The 22299-nt window shown below is 44.0% G+C and overlaps 1 protein-coding gene across 1 annotated transcript in view; it reads left to right on the top strand.

Moving 5' to 3' along the window:
- Positions 1 to 16729: 16729 nt before the first annotated feature.
- Positions 16730 to 22299, top strand: part of TMC5 (transmembrane channel like 5) — a 57883-nt gene continuing 52313 nt past the window's right edge. The window contains exon 1 of the mRNA XM_007188317.3: positions 16730 to 16825. The gene's annotated coding sequence lies outside the window, so the exon portion shown is untranslated. The remainder of the gene's footprint in view (positions 16826 to 22299) is intronic.

Genomic DNA, 22299 nt, shown 5'->3' with positions numbered 1-22299 from the left:
AGGACTTTCTGACAAGTGCAGGTTTCTGATAACTTTCAGATCATATACCACTCACCTGGGTAAGAAATTAAAGAATTCCAGTGGAAAACCTGATGGCTTCATAAAACTGTTAACAGAAGATTAAGATCAAGGATTACTCACATAGGATTGAGCAAACTGATGAGTTTGGTTGTAATTTGGGGGTTTTGTCTGAAATATTATTGGTTTTTAATCAGTGTTTTCCAGATATTAAAGAAACCTTTCCCCTCAAGCTAATTATGACTTATAGCAATTTGGTAAATTGTACTTTTGTAATGTATAGCAATTTGGTAAATTGTACTTTTGTAATGTAAGCAGCTCTTTGCCGGAAACTGCCCTCAGCAGGAAGCCCCTTTTCTTGTCACTTTAGCAAAGCTATATTGTAACTAACTTTTAAACCAGACACCCACATGCTTTATTCCTCTCTGGCCCAAGCACACCTTTCAAATCTTTTAATCACACAATACCTTGCCTAAATTGTCGGTTCTTTCCGTAGATCAAAGAAGTAGAAATGAAGAATAAGTAATTAACAGATGACCAGATCTTTTCCGTAGCATCCCCTTCAGTAATCTCCCAAACAAACTGTGACCAAACTGTGTGAACAAGATAACATCTAGAGGAAGATCGAAGGAGTCGACAAGCCTGCACACAGTGGGGGATGGTACTGACTCTGACCCCCATCTCAGTGATTAACTGAGATCACTTCTGTTTCCCTTTCAAGACTTTCACAGCCCAGCAGAATCTTCAGAGGTGGTTTCTGGGGGATGCTGAGTCCACCCATCTCTGCAGATTGCCGGCATTCTGCTTAAAGGCACCTGTCCTTTCTACAATTTGTGAGTATTGATTTTGTAAGTGGTGAGCAGTGGAGCCCGATTCATTCGTTGACAGTAAGTAGAACTGAAACATTTATCATTTCTCTCAATCTGATCCCTCCAGAATTTGGAAACTCTTAGGTTCCCAGCAGCTTTATCAGGTAAATAAGGAAGGCCAGCTCCTAACAGGTGCAGGAATCTCAAGGTATTTTAGGGACCTTGAAAAGAGAGAAAAATGCTATAGAATCTGTGACATGCCCTTGGTGGGGCTTTTCTGGCCTTGAGAGGTTTTTAAAAAGTTCAGTCTGAGATTCCTTATGATAGGTTCCAGCACAGCCAATTTAAAAGAGCCTATGTGATCAATTAACCAGACTTATTTTGCAAACAAATTAGCTTTAATTTGGCTATATTTGGTAGAAGTGAGAGAAATTTTAGAGAGAGAAAAAGATTATGTTTCAGTGGATATTAAATTCTAGTTTTGTTAACTGAGGTCTGTATTTACTGCCGAAGACTCACTTCCCAGATTAACTGCTGAAGACTCACTTCCCAGATAGCTCCTTGTTGTTATCTTATTGTAAAGTTTAATTATTAAAAAGGACACTCTAAGTTTGTTTCTGAAGCTTATCACAGTAATCTAACTTTGCATGAAGCTCAGATGCACCTCGACTTGCAACCAGGAAATGATGCATTCTGGAAAGGCACAGCCACGTTAGAAGGGACTATATCAGGCCTCCTCTCCTGCAACTTTTGCACCTGACTTTGACTAAGACCAGCACTACCAGACTGGGATGAGAGGATGACATCTGAAGTAAACAGCTGACTGAAGGTGCCAGATGAGGCCTGTATGCCAGTTACTGTGACAGTTGCTCACACTTTTCCCATATGAACCAAATGTATTTCTTTCTTGGGTTTAATCATATGCAAGTTTCAAAAAAAAAAAAAAATCAATCCAGTTGCTGGGTTTTTGGCCAATTACCTATGTCCAGTACTCCCAGGTTGCCTTGGTGGATTTCTCTTCTCCAAGGCTATAATTGGATGGCAGTTAGAAATTTTATTTAAAAAAAAAGAAGTTCTAGCACCGTGCAAGCTAATATTGCTGCCATTGTCACTAAGTGAGACCGTCTTACACAGCCAACTAATGATGCATGTTATTTCATCAACTAACACAAATATATAACGAAAAAATTTAGTATATTTAATAAACATTTATACACCATTTACTATGGGTCAAGCATCGTTCTAAGTGCTTTACAAAGATGACCTCATATATCCTCTCAACATTCTTAAGAGCTGGGCTGGGACCGGGGTGGAGGGGAGCAGAGAGAAGGGGAGAGACACGTACTCTCAGGTGCCAATCCAGCACTTGGAAAGCCCTGAGTGTCCCCTTATATGCTGTGCCCAGGCGCTGTGCCTGCCTTACTCTAGGCCCAGCCCTGAACTGGAGGTAGATACTATTATTAGAATTGATGAAATAAAATTCATATTTTATGGGAAGACAAAATTTAAACATAAAAATTTTCTTTGCCCGTTTGGGCCTCCTCCCTCCCCTTTAGTGTGTATTATGCATCTGCATTAACCAGACCTCCTTAGGAGATAACATTCCTTCTTAATCTTGTAAAGGGTCATGATGACCCACTACTTGATAACTCCTTGGGAGATAACCTTCCTCCTTAATCTTGTAAGGGGTCACTATGCCCCACTATTCACTTTGCATGTGCAGATCTGGATTGTGTAAACTGTCAGTACGTCATTTGATGTATAACACTTTATCCCCAAAATGTATATAAGTGCTTTGACATCTAACAGGTGGAACAGTCCTCAGAGCTTTCTGTTATAATCCTCAGGTTGGTTCAAATAAAATTTTCCATTTCTTTTTTTTTTTAACTTTTATTTTATATTGGAGTATAGTTGATTTACAATGTTGTATTAGTTTCAGCTGTACAGCAAAGTGATTTAGTTATACATATACATACATCTATTCTTTTTCAGATTCTTTTCCCATATAGGTTATTACAGAGTATAGAGTAGAGTTCCCTGTGCTATACAGTAGGTCCTTGTTGGTTATCTATATTATATATAATAGTGTGTATATGTTAATCCCAACCTCCTAATTTATCCCTGCCCCCCACATTTCCCCTTTGGTAACCATAAGTTTCTTTTCTAAGTCTGTGAGTCTCTTTCTGTTTTGTAAATAAGTTCATTTGTATCATTTTTTACATTCCACATATAAGTGATATCATATATTTGTCTTTGTCTGACTTGCGTCACTTAGTATGATAATCTCTAGATCCATCCATGTTGCTGTAAATGACATTATTTCATTCTTTTTTTATGGCTGAGTAATATTCCATTGTATATATGTAAAATTTTTCCACTTCTTTCTTAGGTCAACTGTTGATTTTTTTCACTGACATAGAAAATGGTAATATTTTTCTTATTTTCATGTAATTTTCCCCAGTGTTGGCCATGTAAAAGACAAACAAACAAAAAACAAGTGACCCTGATTTGGTTCCCAAAGTTTGTTGGAGGAACTTTATTGCTTTGTATACATCCTACTCCATCACACCAAGAGGCACGTGATGTCAGATTGTCGCGTAATTGGTGATGTTAAGTTTGTATGCTTTGTTGAGGTGGCTAGTTTGGGAATGTTAAAGCACCAAGTTTGAAACATTTTGACTTACTGACATCCTGGTTATATCTGTAAGTAAATTTGATTCCTTTTGTCAACATTAATAATCTGTCTTTTGGGTTCTTTCTCAGGGTCAAGATTTGGGCTGATCAAATCTTTGCAGTTTCAGAAAAAGTAAAATACCAGAGTGATCTATGATCATCAGCATGAAAGAAACAATACGGGCACAGTAGAGAAACTTGTGGGCATCTGATTAAAGAAGAGATCCAGGGCAACAACACCAAAGGGATAAACCATCTCATGTGACACCATCTCACCTGGTATCTGAGTCCCTTTAAGAAGAAAGAGTCAAATCCAGATTGTGGGGCATTCCTGCACGGCAGCTGGCCTGGACGTTTCAAAAATGCCAGTGTCTTGAATGAACACACACCCCCAAATCGGACAAATTAAAGATTAAAGGATTAAAGGATAATAAAGAGGCATGAAAATAAATGCAGTTCCTCCCCAGGTGGGCCTCTCTATAGGGCTGCTTGAGTGTCCTTACGACATGCTAGCTGGCTTCTCCCAGAGCGGGTGATACAAGAGAGAATAAAAGGTCTCTTATGACTTTGCCATTGAGGTAACATACTGTCATTTCCACAACCTTCTACTGGTTTTATAAATCGGCCCTGTTCAGAGCCGGAGGAGAACACACAGGGACGTGAGCATCACAGGAGGAGGATCACGGACGGCCATCGTGGAGGCTGGCTATCACAGCACCTACCTCGCAGGGTTGTCATGGGGATCAAATGCATCACCATACGGAAGGGATTCCAGACCAACGCTCTGTATACTGTAAGGGCTCATAAACGTTACCTTTTGTTATTATTGGCCCAGAGGGGAGCGGTTTCACTTTCTTCAGCTACTTCACTGTTATTGTAACCGAAAGTGGGTCCAGCTGCTCACCACTCAAAAACCAATAAAGAGGCAAGGTTGGTGGAAAGGAAAGTTTGCTTTATTTTGGATGCCGGCAACCGGGGGTTTGGGGGAGAAGGTGGACTCCTGTCCAAAGGCTGACTCCCCCTCGCTGACAATCAGTGGGCAAGAGCTTTTATAGGTGGAGGGAGGGGGCTGCACGCAGAAACAGCACAGCCAGCTCTGACAGTCATGTTGCAATTGGTCCTGCGGTGGTCTGACCAGCATCATCTTGATTGTTCTAAGTCCAGGTAATCTTCTTCAGTTCCAGGGTCGGTTTGTTCCCATTTCTTTGAGGCCCATTCTCGGAATCGTGGCAGCTTATGTCATGGCTACAGTCTGGTCATCACGGACTGGTCAAGTTAACTTCTTCTGCCTGGTGGAGGTTTCAGTATCTACAGGCCAGTTCACAGGATAAGGCTCAGAATATTATCTATAGCCCTTGCGAAGGAACTAAAGGTCCATGACTTTGCTTACTGACTAAACTATTATTGTTTTGTCCTGTATGATTGCTTTTCTTTGCTTCTGCATTTTCTCACTTCCCTGATTAAGCTTATTCTTTGGCTAAAGTTTTTCCACAGACAAAAGGCAGGATGGGGACATGGGGGGGCAAGGACCATTGGGTCCTGCTATGTTTCATTACCATTTAAAAAAATTTTTTTAAATTTTAAATTTTAAAAAAATATTTATTTATTTATTTAGGCTGCACTGGGTCTTAGTTGCGTCATGCCTGCGGGATCTAGTTCCCCAACCAGGGATCCAACCTGGGCCCCCTGCATTGGGAGCGCAGAGTCTTACCCACTGGACCACCAGGGAAGTTCCCTCATTACCATTTTTAAGATAATAATCTTTTGATCTTCAATCTAGGATACCCCTCAGAATCACATGGATTTTTCAGCTTAATATTGCCTTTTAAAATAATTTTCATTGTCTTTTGAATTTATGAAAATAATAATGCTTGTTCAACTTTTCAGAAATATGTATAAATATGCTTGTTTCCAATGGCACAGAAACAAGAATAAAAACTAACATCCCTCTTAATACTCTGTCCTGTTTCCCTCTCCAGCAGTAACCACTTTTAAGCTTATGTTCTTCTGACCACTTTACCTTAACTTACAGACATGTTATGCTGATATTTAATAAATGCGATTCTAGCGTATGTGTAAGTCAGTGGTTTAGAAACTGGTGGAACAGTTTATCTTGGGAATCATGCCTGCTATGTCAGTGCATTTAGAAGTCAGTCAGCCTCCAGTACCATCCTACTCCCCAGTGCCTGATCATTGGGGGATTTTTTTCCAGGTGTTGAGGGGATGTTTTCGTAATTTGTGATTCCATATGGGATGGAATAATGGTATTGTGACAAAGTTTGATCCCCAAATAAGTCAGTTGGCTTGACTCCATTTCAAGGCTACAGTGCAAAATTGGGGAAAGTCTGCAAGCTCCAAGGAGTCGAACGCTGGCTCTGATGTTTGCTGGTGGTGTGTCTTTGGGCAAGTTTCGTTTTTCTTTGTTTGTATTACTTTCTATCCCTCAGTCTCCATATTTGTAAAGCTACCTCATGGAGACGTTAAATGAGGTCATACATGACGTCAAGTAGGTACTTAGTATAGGTTGGTTGCCTCTCCGGACGCAGCACCTTCTGGACAGACTGCAGGGACTTCCCACAAGGGGGCGCAGGTGAGCGGGTGTGAGCGGATCGCAGCCTTTGGGCTGAGCGCAGTCCCTGCTTCTGGAGGCTCCGGGGCTACGTTTGTATTCATTTGCAAGCATCCCTGCAGTGTGTAAACACCATCCTCTCAGGAGATGGCAGAATAAAATCATGTCTTGGATATAATGAGTGCTCCAGGGGGTGGCAACGGCTCTGCTTTGCCCCTGGGGAGCCTGCCTTCTGGTTCCTATGGAAGTTTCACAGCTACTCTTCCCAAAGCATTGAGTCAAATCCCTTTTGTGACCAGGAGCCTTAGTTTCACCACCTTTAAAATGGATGGTGTCATACTTTCCAGTCCCTCCCCATCAGGTTAGCTGAAGAAATCTGGGCACAGTTGGGGGCAACTCAAAAAAGTACTTGAATGGACACAAAGTAACATGCTTACATTTAAAAAAACTGGCTAATGGTAACATTCCAGATCTCATCTCAGTTCAACCCTCAGAACAACCCTGTGAGGTAGGTGCTATTATTAGCCCGTTTGACGATTGAGAAAATGGAGGCACAGAGAGGGTTAGCGACTTTCCCAATGTCATACAGCTAGGGAGTGGTGAAGGCAAGTTTCAAAGTCTTTCTTATCCAAACTGCACAGCTTGCATGTCTAACCACTGCACACACAGCCTTTCTGTTTGAGATAAAGACACCTTTGTCAGAGTCAGAAGATGTAGTTGAATTATAGTTCTTTTACCACAGTAAATTGGTCCTGGGCAAATCCCCTGGTTTTATTTATTTTTCCATCAGAAATTGGGGTCTGGACAATTCCACTCCTGGGTATATATCTCAAAAGCAAAAACACTAATTTGAGAAGATACATGCACGCCAGTGTTCATAGCAGCATTATTTATAATTGCCAAGATATAGAAGCAACCTAAGTGTCCATCAACAGATGAATAGATAAAGATGTGAGATATATATACACATATACACCCAATGGAATACTACTCAGCCATAAAAAAGAATGAAATTTTGCCATTGGCGGCAACGCGGATAGACTTGGAGGGCATTATGCTAAGTGAAGTAAGTCAGACAGAGAAAGACAAATACTGTATGATATCACTTATATGTGGAACCTAAAAAATACAACAAGCTAGTGAATATAATACAAAAGAAGCAGACTCACAGACATAGAGAACAAACTAGTGGTTACCAGTGGGGAGAAGGAAGTGGGGAGAGGGAAGTGGGGAGGGGAAAGATAGGGGTAGGGGAGCAAGAGGTACAAACTATTAGGTATAAAATAAGCTTTAAGGCTCTACTGTACAACATGGGGAATATAGCCAATATTTTATAATAAGTATAAATGAAGTATAACCTTTAAAAATTGTGAATCACTGTATTGTACTTCTGTAACTTATATAATATTGTACAGCAAATATACATCAATTAAAAATAAAGAAAAAAAAGAAATTGGGGCCTGGGGGTAGTGTGACTCTTCAGTCCCCTAATATCCCTCTCATGGGGTTGTGTAGGTATCAAGTGTGATAAAGGGTGTGAAAGCACTTTGCAAACTGTAAAGCGATGTACACACATGTAAGGGGCATGCTGACAAAGTTGAAGATGATGACGGTGAGGAAACAGTCATGGGCTGCAGGGTCCTCATTGAATTTGTGGGCTGGTTTATTTCCTTCTCCTGTCTTCCTCTCAGCCCCAGTGACTGTATTCATTCAGTGAATACCAAGTGCCTACAACATGCCAGGCTCTGTCCTGGGTACTGGGGATTCATCAGAGAACAGAGCAGATGAAAGTTCCTGCCCTCAGGAAGCTTACATTCTAGTGGAGGGAGGCAGACAAGATACACACATCCCTATAATGTGCCAGGAGGAGATGAGTGCTTTGGGAAAAAATAAGCAGGGAAATGATAAGGTGGTAGGTCCTGTTATTGTCCCTGTTTTACAGATGAGGAAACTGAGGCACAGAGATTAAGTAACTTGCCCAAGGTTATGACGCTCGTAAGGATACAGCAGAGCTGGAATTTAAACCCAAGTAGTCTGGTTCAGAATCCCTGCACTTAACGTTTACTTTAATTAAGTGATTAACTAAGTGAATTAATTTTCAGTACATGTTGGCTGTTATTGTTGTCATTATCATTGATTCTTTCACCAAGCAAGAAAGTTCGATAGAACTGCACTATATAAAATAAATTCAGACTCATCATGTGACCTGTTGCCTGGGGTCTTTACATGGGCTGCTCGCTCTGCATGTGCTCCCCTGCTCCCCTGTTTAACTCTGACTCCAAGTTAACTAACTGAACCATCACTTTCTTATGGAAGTCTTCCCTGACACCCAGTAAACCCCTCCAATTATAAATTCTTACAGCACCCTCCTTGCTTGCAATAATCACAGTTGCATTTACATCATCATATAGTTTTTTAGATTGTGGTAAAACACAACATTAAATTTGCCATCTTAACCATTTTAAAGTGTATAGTTCAGTAATGTTAAGTATATTCACATTGTTTTGCAACAGATTTCTGGAACTTTTTCATCTTGTGAAATTGAAAGTCTATCCCCGCCAAACGCTGATTCCCCCCTCTCCCCTCCCCCCTCCTCCCAGCCCTTTCTACTTTGTTTCTATGATTTTGACTACTTCAGATACTTCATGTGAGTGGAATGATACACTATTCGCCCTTTTGTAACTGGTTTATTTCACTCAGCATAATGTCCTCCAGGTTCATCTATGTTGTATCATGTATGATATTGAATATAGTTCCCTCCTTTTTTAAGGTTGCATAATACTCCATTGTGTGTATATACCACATTTTCTTTATCCATTCATCTGTTGGTAGACATTTGGGTTGCTTCTACCTCTTGGCTATTGTGAATAATGCTGCAGTGAACATGGGTATGCAAATACCTCTTTGACATCCTGCCTTGAATTCTTTTAGATGTACACCCAGACGTGAGATTGCTGGATCATGTGGTAGTTGTACTTTTAATTTTTTAAGGAACTTCCATACTGGTTTCCATAATGGCTGCTTGGCTGCACCATTTAACATTCTCACTAACAGTGCACAAGGGTTTTTTATTTCTCTACATCCTCACCAACACTTGTTATTTTCTTTTTCTTCTTCTTCTTGTTCTTCTTGTTCTTGTTCTTCTTCTTCTTTTTTTCTTTTGATAGTGGCCATCCTAATGGATATGAGGTGATATCTCATGGTGGTTTTGATGTGCATTTCTTAATGATTAAGGATGTTGAGCATCTTTTCATGTGATCGTTGGCCACTTGTATATCTTCTTCAAAGAAATGTCTGTTCAATCCTTTGCCCATCTGGTTGTTTGTTTTTTGCTGTGGTGGTGATGGTTGAGTTGTAGGAGTTCTTTATATGTTCTGGATATTAACTCTTTATCACAGATATGCTTTGCAGATATTTCCCCCACTTCCTCAGGTTACCTTTTCTAGTCAATGTGCATTTTGTTTAACAGACCTCTCTCACCTGGCCTGACAGTCAGCTCTATGAGGCCACTGGCAGCATCTGTCTTGCTCCCTACTCTATTCCCCCAGTGTCTGGTTGCTGGAGGAGGTCATGGAAAGGACATGACCACTAGATGACCAGACAGCTGGACCCAGCAATTGGAGGCTTCTCACCCCCCCACCTCCCTGACCACCCCTGCCGCCGTCCTGGGAATGTACATTCTGCCCACCCTTCCCACAGTGGGAGCTGGTTTCCAGAAGGCAACCTTGACAGAGTAAGGTGCTGTTGAGACCATCTGGACAGTGCACCTGACTGAACCCCTTTAAGGCTTCTCTGTATGTTAAGATTCTGGCGGGTGCCGGCAGAGATCTTGCAGCACCCAAGACAAGCCTTGTAGGTAGGTTCTCTTGCTTGTTAGACTTGCCACCTACCAATCTGGAGTGACCTGCCTGTTTCTCTGGCCTCTTCTTGCCCTTTGTGTACTAGGACCAATTTCAGATTTCACCCGGGAAGCTCCCGAGTTTGTGAACCAACACAGGCTTCATGCTTGGTACATAGTAGGTTTTCCCAAAATGTTTCCCAGAGGAAATAAGAAAGGGCTGAATAAATTCTAGAACGGAGAACTGGGAGAGGTTATTTGAGAACACCCTATGGGTTCCTGCCCAAGATCAGCACTATCCAATAGAAATATAATAGGAGACACATCATTTTAAATGTTCTAGTAGCTGTGTTTTAGAAAAGGAGAAACAGGTGAGATTAATAATAATTTCATTTAAAAAACTATATCCAAAATATTATCATTTTAACATTCAGTTTAACACTTGTTAATGAGTTTTTAAAAAACTCTTTTTGGTCCTAATTCTTAAACACATCTCAGTCTTCGGAGCCACAATTTCAAGTGCTCAGTAACCACATGTGGCTAGTGGCCAACGTTCTGGAGAGCGCAGCCCTAGTCCGCGCGCCCTCCGGGTCCCCTGGGTGCCCGCAGCACCCAAGCCGTTGTGCAGCATCTGGTGGGCGCTCTGTAAGGTTTGATCAATGGAAGCAAAGAATGAATGCAGACTCGAGGTTAATGAATAGAGGTCTCGGACGCCAACAGGTGTGCTAACCCAGCACTCGCAAGAACCTGGCTCGATTCCACGAAAAAAGCAATCGGCCCTCCAGGCAGGAAGTCCGGCGCGGGTGCAGGGACGCGCCTTCTACCGGCTGCCAGGCCCAGTGTCGCCGACGCTCCTCGCGGGTGAGCCAACCGGGCGGCGGCCGGAGCGCCAGGCGCAGGGGACGCGAACTTCGGTGGGAGGTGAGGCGGCCTCGCCAGGACGCGGGGCGGGCGCTGGCGCTGCCTTGCCAGGTATCCGCCGAGTTGGGCGACGTGGAGGAGCCCCCTGCCTGACTCCGAGAGGGGGTCGATGGGCAGAACAAGGCGCCCCGGCGGGGCGTGTCCCCAACGGGGGTCTGCATCGGTGTGGCCCCGGGTGGCAGCCTTGGCGGGGAGCCGGGAGCGAGCTGGGGTGGGGTACGAGAAATGGGGGGGAGAACCATTCGGGGGCGGGAATCGGGGGGTGGGGGGATCGAGACAGTGGCTCCAGCTCCAGGCAGCGGCGCGCGGACCTCCGCGGTAGGAAAGTTTCCCAGGTGTGCGCGCCAGCTGCCGCCTCGGGCAGCCCTCCCCCGCGGCTGAAGGAAGGAAAGGATAATCGCATCCAGTTATCTGGCGCTCACTCAACCTTGCCGGACCGGAGAGCTTCTCTCCGCGCCGCGATGGGGGTCAGAGAGCGGGCTACGGAATCACACCGTTTAAGCGCTGTGCGCCTTTAGTTAAATTACTTACCCTCTCTGAGCGCCAGTTTCTACCTCTGTAAAAAAAGAGGTTAAAAATAGGACGTCCCTCCTAGGGTTTCTGTGAGCCTTTTGTGTGCTGGGAACCCAAGAAGTGCTTCCTAAATGTTAGACTTGGTTATTTCCCCTTGGGATAATCTCGTGAGATAGGGTCTCCTGGTCCCATTTTCCCATGAGGAGATTCGGGCTCAGACAGATTCAGTAACTTGCCCACAGCAATTAGATGGAAATAGCTGGATTTGAAACCAGGAAGTCGAACTCCAGAGACTGGACTTTAACGTCTAATCCAGGTTCTGCTACTTCCTAGAAGGATGAAGAGAGGGTGGGGATAAACTGCTTCTGAGACCCCTTCTCCCTATCTGGGAAATGGGTATAATATTGATAGTGCCTAACCTATGGCGTTATTGTGAGGATTAACTGAGCTAACATGTAAGTGCCTCCCTGCTAAAGTGTGCATGCCACAAGTGTAGGATTTTTTCCCCCTGTTTTTTTTTTTAAAGGATTTTTATCATCCTTATTTTGCTTTTCTAAAGTCTAAGCTTCTTTTTTTTAATTTTTATTTATTTATTTATTTATTTATTTATTTATTTATTTTTGGCTGTGTTGGGTCTTCGTTTCTGTGCGAGGGCTTTCTCTAGATGTGGCGAGCAGGGCCACTCTTCATCGCGGTGCGCGGGCCTCTCACTGTCGCGGCCTCTCCTGTTGCGGAGCACAGGTTCCAGACGCGCAGGCTCAGTTGGTGTGGCTCACGGGCCCAGTTGCTCCGCGGCATGGGGGATCTTCCCAGACCAGGGCTCAAACCAGTGTCCCTTGCATTGGCAGGCAGACTCTCAACCACTGCACCACCAGGGAAGCCCCGTTTCCCACCCCCCCGCCCCGTTTTGTTTGCAGATACATCCCTAGTGCCTGGCACATAGTAGATGCTAAATAAATATTTGTCAAATGAGTAAGGAACACATATTACCTTTTATCCTTTACAACAATCCTTGCTACTCCCATACTACTGATGAGGGGACCTAGCTTCAGAGAGGTTAGGTAACTTTGGGGGATGTCACACCGGGGGCTGGTAGAGGAGTCAATATTTGAACCAAGGTCTGTTTGATCATAAGGTCTGTGTAGTTCTGATGCCCGATCCAGGTTCCGTCACTTTCCAATACGGGGAGTGTGGCAAGTTATTTAACTCTTCTGTGTCTCAGTTTCCTTATTCATAAAATAGGGACAATGACAGTACCTACCCCATATAGCTTTTGTCTGGATTAAATAAAGATAAAGCTCTCAGAGCAGTGCCTGACACTTCGCAGCTACTCAATAAACCTCGGCTACAGTAAATGCTATGTCTGCCCACTAGAGAGTGGAGGGGATGGCACAGCAGGCGTGTCTGATTAGGGAGAGGGCAAGTGGGGGAAGGGGGGAGGAGGTGACCAAGGAGCTCTCCTGCCTTCTGTGCAGTCCACAGAACCAGGCCCCTGTTTGCCCTCTGGAATATTCCTGAGAAGCCCCCATGCTCAGTGCAGAGGGAGGGTTGTCGCTTGACATCCTGCTCTCCATCTAGTGTACAAGGAGGCTGTCTGGAGGACCTGCTACCTTTTTGTTATACAGAGGAGGCCCTGAGTCCTCTCTGCTTCAGCTGATTCCCCATTGCAGCAGATGGGCTTTGGGGAGGAGGATTTCAGGAAGCAAGAACAGTTATGTGGTGGTTATTCTAATTAGACCTGCATTCAAATATCATCTTGAAAGTAATACCCAGCTCTGGGACTTTGGCAAATCGCATTGCGAGCCTCAGTTCCCTCATCTGTGGAATGGGCACAATAATAGGGCCTCACAAGTGTTGTTAGAAGGATAATCTGAACTGTCTCGAAAGCATTTGGCACAGTGTCTGGCACATGATAAATGGCAGCCCTTGTTCATATTATGGATGTGTGATGCTCTTTTCTATTCCTGGCCTTAGGATCTGTTGATGTGCAGGTAAAACTCTCCAAGGAGGATTAAGTAAAGTGTCCTTTCCTCAAACCCCTTCTCATGTAGAGAGTCTCATTCTGGGATCTCCACCTGTCAAATCCTTGAAGAGTTTTTGTATTCTGATAGGGCAAGTGCTACCCGTAAGTGTTCCAGGGCAGTTTCTGGGGACAGTAAAGCTGGCATATGATGGGAAGAGCACCGTGCTCTCTGCTTGGGGAACTCCATCCTTTGATGTGTGCACCTGGTGGGGGTAGGGATCCTAGCCTTTTGGTATAATGAGTCATTAACATTTGTCCTGCTTGTTCTGTGCCAGGCATTGTGCTAAGCCCCAGCTCTGGTCATCTATGGAACCTGGGCTCCAAAGCCAGATTGCCTGGGTTCCAGTCCTACCTCTGCCACTTCCTAGCTCTGCGAACTTGGGCCAAGTTACTTGACCTCTCTGTACTTCAAATGATTCATCTGTAAAATGGGATGATTGTAATATACGTAACTCACAGGGCTGCCATGAGGATTAAATACAATCAACACATATATGATGATAAGAACAATATAATAATAAACATTAGTTACTTATATAGTTATAATTATCTCCATTTTATAGCCAAGGAAACTGAGGGAGATTAATAAACAGCCCGATGACACAGAGCTATCCTTTCTTCTCAAAACTGTCCATTTATTTCCATTTCCACTGCCATCATCTTAATTCATGCCTCCCTCTTGCCATGTCCAATTCCCTCATCTGCCCCTTTCTGGAATCCCTGCTTCCTGTGGCTGGGGTCCCAGTATCTGCTCCTTCCAGAAGGTTCTCCCTCTCTCTCTCTCTCACAAAACTCTAGGTGTTTCCTAGAGGCTTTGGAAATAGTTCTTTTTCTTTTACTCTTCCTGTCGTTTTATCTGATAACAAATGTAATACATAACAAAAAATACATAATTTTTAAAATTTGTGCCTCCTAAAAATATTTGCATAGGAGGTGAGAAACTCTCTGTGATTTCATCCCCTAGTGATAATCACCGTTTAGAGTTTCATGTATGTTTCTTTAGGTTTCTCTCCCTCCCACTGCATATGCTAAATTCATATAGGTCACTTTTACTGGTCTTAAAAAAAAATGGGATCGTACCTTACAAACTGTGTGCAATTCACAGCAGAAAATTTTCAAATTTTAATATATTTTTTGAGTGTTGTACTTCCACATGGTAGAAAATCCAAAAGACATCTAAGCAAATATTGAAAAATCTCTCCCTCCATATCTATCCCCAGCCACCCAGTTCCTCACTCCAGAAGCAACCACGAGTGCCAATTTACAGTCTGCTTGCAGACAAAGCGAGAAACATGTAATTACATTTTATAGGGCAGAATATATGTGTTATAAACCACAAGACGTAAAAATATGGTAGAGTTTCTAGAAGTGGGGAAACTGAGGAGAAGAGTTTATTAGAGGGAGATGATGAGGCACTCCTCTGCTTGTCTCATGCAGAGGGGAATTGGGAGATGCCACCCCCAGTCCATGCGGCATCACAGCCTTCACAGCAGCGTCTCTCAACCAGGGCAAGTTTTACCTCCCAGGGACATTTACTCATTCTCAGCTTGCGGGGGTAGTGATGAGGAGTGTCCTACTGGCATTCACTGAACAGAAGTCAGGGAAGCTGCTAAACATCCTACAATACCCAGGAAAGACGCCACGACAGAGAATGATCTGACCCAAATGTCCATAGTGCTGGGACTGAGACACCCTGACTTATATTTACAAAAGAATTACTCATCTGTCCTTTTGCCTTGGACTCCAATTTGGCTCAGCTCCCTACTGCCTGGCAGGCAGGACCCCTGAGTCACATGCTGCCAGGTACTGTCATCTCGCCCCAGGAGTGACATCTTCCTGGGGATCACCAACCACCTATCTCCTCTCTTTTTCCTTGATCAGACAATTTGTAAAGCAAGTCTCTGTCTAAACAGGAGAAAAGGGACTTCCCTGGTGGCACAGTGGTTAAGGATCCGCCTGCCAATGCAGGGGACACGGATTCGATCCCTGCTCCGGGAAGATCCCACATGCCACGGAGCAACTAAGCCCATGCGCCACAACTACTGAGCCTGCGCTCTAGAGCCCTCGCGCCGCAACCACTGAGCCCACGTGCTGCAGCTACTGAAGCCCGCAGGCCTAGAGCTCGTGCTCCGCAACAAAGAGTAGGCCCTGCTCACCACAACTAGAGAAAGCCCGTGTGCAGCAACGGAGACCCAACGCAGCCAAAAATTTTTAAAAAAGAAAATAAACAGGAGAATATTTTCCTTGCCTTTGGAGAGCCACTATTTTGTATTTATTGGGGGGCCGTTAATAACACATCAAATGTTGGGACCAGTAACTATGGTCCCCCAATTCTTCTTGTGAATTATAGAATAGGACTTTTTTTTCTTTTAAATGCTATCCACCCAGAGTCAGATGCCATAGGAAACTTGTTTGTTTTGGCATTTGTAAAAATTCCAGCCCTGGATCATCTACTTCTGTCTTTCTTTCCATATGAATACTCTCGCTCCTAGACATGACCGTCTCCTGGAGGATTAGCATTCCTGTGGCTAGGGTTTCTCTCTGGGAACTTCTGGGAACCTTAGGTAGCTGTTAATAACCTGACCATTAAAATGGTCCAAGCTTTCTCAGAGGTTAACCCATTTAGGTCTAACCAGCACTTTTCAGGAGGTTGAGTATATTGTCCCCATTTTGCAGGTAAGACGGGGGAAATTGAGGTTCAGAGGGATAGACTTGGTTCAGGGGTGTAGAGTCATAAAGTGCTGGAGTCAGGATTTGATTCAAGTCAGCCTTGAGTGTGGGCTGGTTCCACACTATCCTTTGTCCCTGCAAGACAGGCCATCACAAATATGAAGTTAAACCTGTAAAGTCTGAATATTGCCCCAGGGGCTGAATCTGCAGGACAAAGTGGCCAGTTCCTGAGGGCGTCTAGTGGAGCATTCCATTCCAGAATGGCTTTGTTGTAAAAATGAAAAGCTAAGCTTTCTGGGGTGGGGGAAAAACCCAACCTTACTAACTTCCTTATGGTGTCCAAGAAGTAAAATAACCTTTAGTAAGAACTTTGATCTTTTTATTACACTAATGCTGAAAGAACATTGATGAGAGGGTGGGGCTGAGGTTCAGGAAGAAATAAATACACAATGTGGGCCCTGAGTTAGGGCTTTTTTTCCCCTCAAACCCAGCACACAGAGGCCATGGTGCAGCCATGAAGTTGTGCCTCAAGGACTGATCTGCATTTAATGGGTGAGACCCAGTTATTCATTGGCCGACAAGGGGAGAGATGATAACCAGGGTGGCATAAAACTGCCACTGAGCTGGTAAACGTCCCCTCCCTGGGAGCCCAGAGGCATGACCAAGAGAGCAAGCAGGGCTGTGTTTAAGGCAGAAAAAGATGGGCCTTATGGCTTAGTAAGAAAAGAGGACCCACTGTCTCTGCAGAGTGGAGAGGAAATGCCGGCATATTCCTGCAGGATGAGGAGCAGGTAAGAGAGGACGCTTTGAAGGAGGGTTGGAGGGGGTCACACAAATGATGGGGAACCCTTGGGAATGAGTCATGGGAGGAGGCTGAAACTGGGGCTGTCCTGTTGCTTAGCACCAGATGCTATGTACAGAATAAATGCACAATAAATATTTGTTAGAGGAAAGAATGACTATGGGGAAGTGGGAGGCAAATGAGTGTGTTGGTTATAAGAGAAGGCTCTAGAGCTGTCTGCCTGAGCTGGAATCTGGGCTTCCCAGGTCCTCACCGTGAGACTCTGGGTGAGTTGGACCTTTCTGGCTTCAGATTGCTTGTCTGTAGAATGAGTAGTGTGCTAAGAGCTCCCACACCCACGAGAGGTTATCAGGGGTAATCAGAAAATATGGTGCACTGTCAGTACTCAATAAATGTTACCTCTTTCTCCTCTTCCTTCTTACCCTCTCTTCTTCCTCTGATAGCAATGATGGTGATGATGATGATGATTAAAGTTCAGGCAGGGAGGGAAGAGTTTGAATTCCATTCTGTGTGACCTTGGGCAAATTACTTAACCTCTCTGGGCCCCAATGTAATCATCATAAAGTAGGGATAATAATACGTCTCCATAAATTTGCTTGAGGATTCAATTCCTAATGCATGTGAAGGGTATAGCAGTGGTGCCTGGTGCTCAGTTAAGCTCTCAACAAATGGTGCTGTCTTTATGCTTATCATTAGCTACTGTTGTTGTTTGGCTAGATTCCTTCTGCACTGAAAAGGGGAAAAGGAACTCCAGTGGAGCTGGATGTCAAGCAGTGGGGTTTAGAGTCCTATTTTGCCAGGAAGAGTCCTCTCCTCAGAGGCTGGGTGAGGTAATCACATGATGTATCACGTTTGACAAGAGCTCCTGGAATTCAGTAAGGGGAGATTGGACTATATTACTGCTTAGGTTATTTCCAGCAACCTAAGGTTCAATGTTCCCAGAGATAAACCCATGCTGACGAAATGCTAATCATTAGGCAGGGTCATTTCTAGGAAAGACACTCTATTCGTAGGGAAAGGAATAAGAGACTGGGTAAGATTTCTGGATTTTTACAAGCCCAAACAAGTTCCGCTTTCTATGGCATTTGAATCTGGGGGAGTGGCATTTAATAAAAGAGAAGAAAGTCCTATTTCTATAATTCATAGGAAGAACTGGGGACCATAGTTACTGCTACCAACATTTCCTGTATTTGCATCCCCAATAAATGCAAAATAGTGGCTTTCCAAAGGACAGGCAGAATTTCCTCCTGTGGTAGAGACTTGACTTATAAATTGTCTGATCAGAGGAAAGGCCTTAAAATGAGAGGAGAGGGACTTCCCTGGTGACGCAGTGGTTGGTAATCCGCCTGCCAATGCAGGGGCCACGGGTTCGATCCCTGGTCCGGGAGGATCCCACATACCACAGCACAACTAAGCCCCTTGCCACAACTACTGAGCCTGTGCTCTAGAGCCTATGAGCCACAACTACTGAAGCCCATGCGCCTAGAGCCCGTGCTCCGCAACAAGAAAAGCCACCACAATGAGAAGCTCGTGCACCGCAACGAAGAGTAGCCCCCGGCGCTGCAACTAGAGAAAAACCCGCGCACAGCAAAGAAAAACCCAACGCAGCCAAAAATAAATAAAAATAAATAAATTTATATTAAAAAAAAATGAGAGTAGAGAGGCTTTGATCTCCTGGAAGATGGCTTTCTTTGTCCCCAGAACTGTCACTCCTGGGGTGAGATGATGGTACCTGGCAGCATGTGACTCAGGGAACACCTAGATTTTGGGGTCCTGCCTGCCAGGCAGTATGGAGCTGAGCCAAACTGGAGCTAGAGGACAAGTTAGTAATACCGACCTGTCTTTATTGAAAATGCTGATATTTGGTTCATCATGGATTTTTGCATTTTTACTTTAAAAAATATTGCATTAAAATATTATTGATCTTGGGACTTCCCTGGTGGCACAGTGGTTAAGAATCCGCCTGCCAATGCAGGGGACACGGGTTGGAGCCCTGGTCCGGGAAGATCCCACTTGCCGCGGAACAACTAAGCCTGTGTGCCACAACTACTGAGCCTGCGCTCTAGAGCCCGCGAGCCCAAACGACTGAGCCTGTGTGCCACAACCACTGAAACCCACTTACCTAGAGCCCGTGCTCTACAACAAGAGAAGCCACCGCAATGAGAAGCCCGCACACCGCAACGAAGAGTAGCCCCCGCTCGCCGCAACTAGAGAAAGCCCGCGCACAGCAACGAAGACCCAATGCAGCCAAAAATTTAAAAAAATAAATGTATATAAAAAAAAATTATTGATCTTGATTACTAGGATTTTTGGCACCCCTGAAGTTTGCCTTCTGGGCCAGGACCCTACTCTTGGCCCTGCTGCAAATAGCACCGAATCTAGACACTTAATTTCGTACTTACCCACATGGGCAAAAAGATGACTGTATTCAAGATGTGAATGTTGGACAAGCAAGCTGAAAAAGAGAGAATTCTCTTCCCTGAGAGGAAGGGGCATTTATGATACTGTACTCCACTCCTTATTGGCTGTGTTTCCTGGCCAAGTTACTCAGCTTCTCTGTGCTTTCATGTCCTTCTCTGTAGAATAAGGATAATAATAACACCTATTACTAAGGCTATGATAGGGATTTAATAGGTTAACACCTATCAAGTTCTCATAACAGCGTCTGGCATATATATATTTGTTGTTTTGTTATCATTGGTTTCAGTTTCTCTTTTCCTGTCTGCAAATCTGGAATAATAATACTTAGATTGTGTCATATAATGTTTGTTTGAATAGGCATTGTAATAGGACTGTTATATTATAAGGCTCTGAATTAGTCTGATGAAGAACTAAGCTTCTAGTCCCAAAGGTCGATCCAGAAAGGGGGTTGTTTTTCTTCTAAACAAGGGAGGCTTGACACAGACCCAGAATCACAGAATGTGGATAAAGCTCAACCTGGCTTTACTGGCCCCTCCTGCCTTTCTGAGACCCAGTGGTAAAGAAAGGGGAGGATCCCCAGCCCCGGGGGGAGTGGGGGGCTCTAAGGTTTATCATTTTTCCCTGCTTTGGGCAGGATTCTGAGCACATTGACAGTGGGGAAGGGAAAGAGGAGGGATCTCCAGGAAGTGGGGTCCTTCCTTGGGTATCAGAGTCACCCACTCCTCCCAGCAGGTCTCAGCAGGTACAGGAGCTGTGATGTGCGCTTCGTGTTGGGTCCGGTTCTCCCAGAAAGGGGTCCTTGTTCTTCTGGGATGGGCTGGGGTGGTCCAGCCGGGCAGGAAGGCACAGAGCCACCAAGGCACAAGCAACCCTCACCTCTCCTCTCACCTCTCTGCCTGCTCCTTGCTGATCTGTTCCCTGGCTGATCCACAGTGATTCTCAAACCTTGGTGCACAGAAGAATCACCTGGGAAACCCGATAAAAAGGCAGATTCCCAGGTCCCACCCCAGACGCACTGAATCAAAACTTCTGGGGTTGGGACCTGAGTTAGGGTGGTTTTCCTGGGACCGGCAGGTTCCCAGGACATGGAACTTCCAGTGCTAAAACTGAGAACATTCTGGGCAAACTGGGACAAGTTGGTCACCTGACAATCCACGGGTCCCCCATCTCCCTTAAGCTCCTGGGTAACTCTCCTGGACACCCAGCTTGATGCTCCCCGATACACACAGATCAGCGATGCTTTAAACGTTGGAGTTCCTTTACGCTCTAAGCTTCACTCTCTTTTCCTTCCCTAGACTTGCACTGGTAGCCCTATAGCCACTTATGGTGATTTACATTAAAGTTAATGAAAACCAAATAAAATTAAAAATTCAGTTCTTCAGTTGCACTAGCCACATTTTAAGTGCTCAATAGATACATGTGGCTAGTGGTGGCTATATTTGACAGTATAGTATAGAACAATTCCATCATCATAAAAAGTTCTACCTCATTTTAATGTGCTTCGCACATACTGCGTTTCTTACGAATTGAAGGTTTATAGCAACCCTGTGTCGAGCAAGTCTATTGGTGCCATTTTTCCAATAGCGTTTGCTCACTTTGTGTCTGTGTGTCATATTTTGGTAGTTCTTGCAATATTTAAAACTTTTTCATTGTTATTTTGTTATGGTGATCTGTGATCAGTGATCTTTGATGTTACTATTGCAAAAAGATTGAGACTTGCTGGAGGCTCAGATAATGGTTAGCATTTTTAGCAATAAAGTATTTTTTTTTTTTTGCAATAAAGTATTTTTAAATTAAGGTATGTACTTTTTTTTTTAGACATAGTACTATTGCACACTTAATAGACTACAGTATTGTAAACATAACTTTTATATGCACTGGGAAACCAAAAAATTCACATGACTTACTTTATTCTGATATTCACTTGACTTACTTTATTGTGATATTCACTTGGTTGCAGTGGTCTGGAACCAAACTCACAGTATCGCCAATGTCTGCCTGTATTGGACGGCATTGCCCTAGATGATCTCCTCAAGGTCAGGGTTTCTCAACCTGGAAACTCCTGACATTTTGCGTCAGATAATTCTCTGTTGTGAGGGGCTATCCTGTACACTGTAGGATTTTTTTTTTATTGGAGTATAATTGCTTTACAAAGTTGTGTTAGTTTCTGCTGTACAGTGAAGTGAATCAGCTATACGTATACATATATCCCCTCCCTACTGGACCTCCCTCCCCCCCATCCCACCCATCTAGGTCGTCACAGAGCACCGAGCTGAGCTCCCTGTGCTATACAGCAGGTTCCCACTAGCTATCTATTTTACACTTGGTAGTGTATTTATGTCAAACCTATTCTCCCAGTTCATCCCACCCTCCTCTCCCCCTACTGTGTCCACACGTCTGTCCTCTACATCTGCCTTTCTATTCCTGTCCTGCAAATAGGTTCATCTGTACCATTTTTCTAGATCCCACATATATGCGTTAATATACGATAGTTGTTTTTCTCTTTCTGACTTACTTCACTCTGTATGACAGTCTCTAGGTCCATACAAGTCTCTACAAATGACCCGATTTCATTCCTTTTTATGGCTGAGTAGTATTCCATTGTATGTACCACATCTTCTTTATCCATTTGTCTGTCGGTGGACAGTTAGGTTGTTTTCATGTCCTGGCTATTGTAAATAGTACTGCAATGAACATTGAGGTACATGTGTCTTTTTGAATTATGGTTTTCTCAGGGTATATGCCCAGTAGTGGGATTGCTGGGTCATATGATAGTTCTATTTCTAGTTTTTTAAGGAACCTCCATACTGTTCTCCACAGTGGCTGTATCAATTTACATTCCCACCAACAGTGCAAGAGGGTTCCCTTTTCTCTGCACCCTCTCCAGCATTTATTGTCTGTAGATTTTTTGATGGTGGCCATCCTGACTGGTGTGAGGTGATACCTCATTGCAGTTTTGATTTGCAGTTCTCTAATAATTAGTGATGTTGAGCATCTTTTCATGTGCCTCTGGGCCATCTGTATGCACTACAGGATGTTTAC

Source organism: Balaenoptera acutorostrata, chromosome 15, assembly GCF_949987535.1.
Source record: "Balaenoptera acutorostrata chromosome 15, mBalAcu1.1, whole genome shotgun sequence".
Lineage (NCBI taxonomy): Eukaryota > Metazoa > Chordata > Mammalia > Artiodactyla > Balaenopteridae > Balaenoptera > Balaenoptera acutorostrata.
Note: the sequence above shows the minus strand (reverse complement) of the source record. Positions and strands in the feature narration are given on the sequence as shown.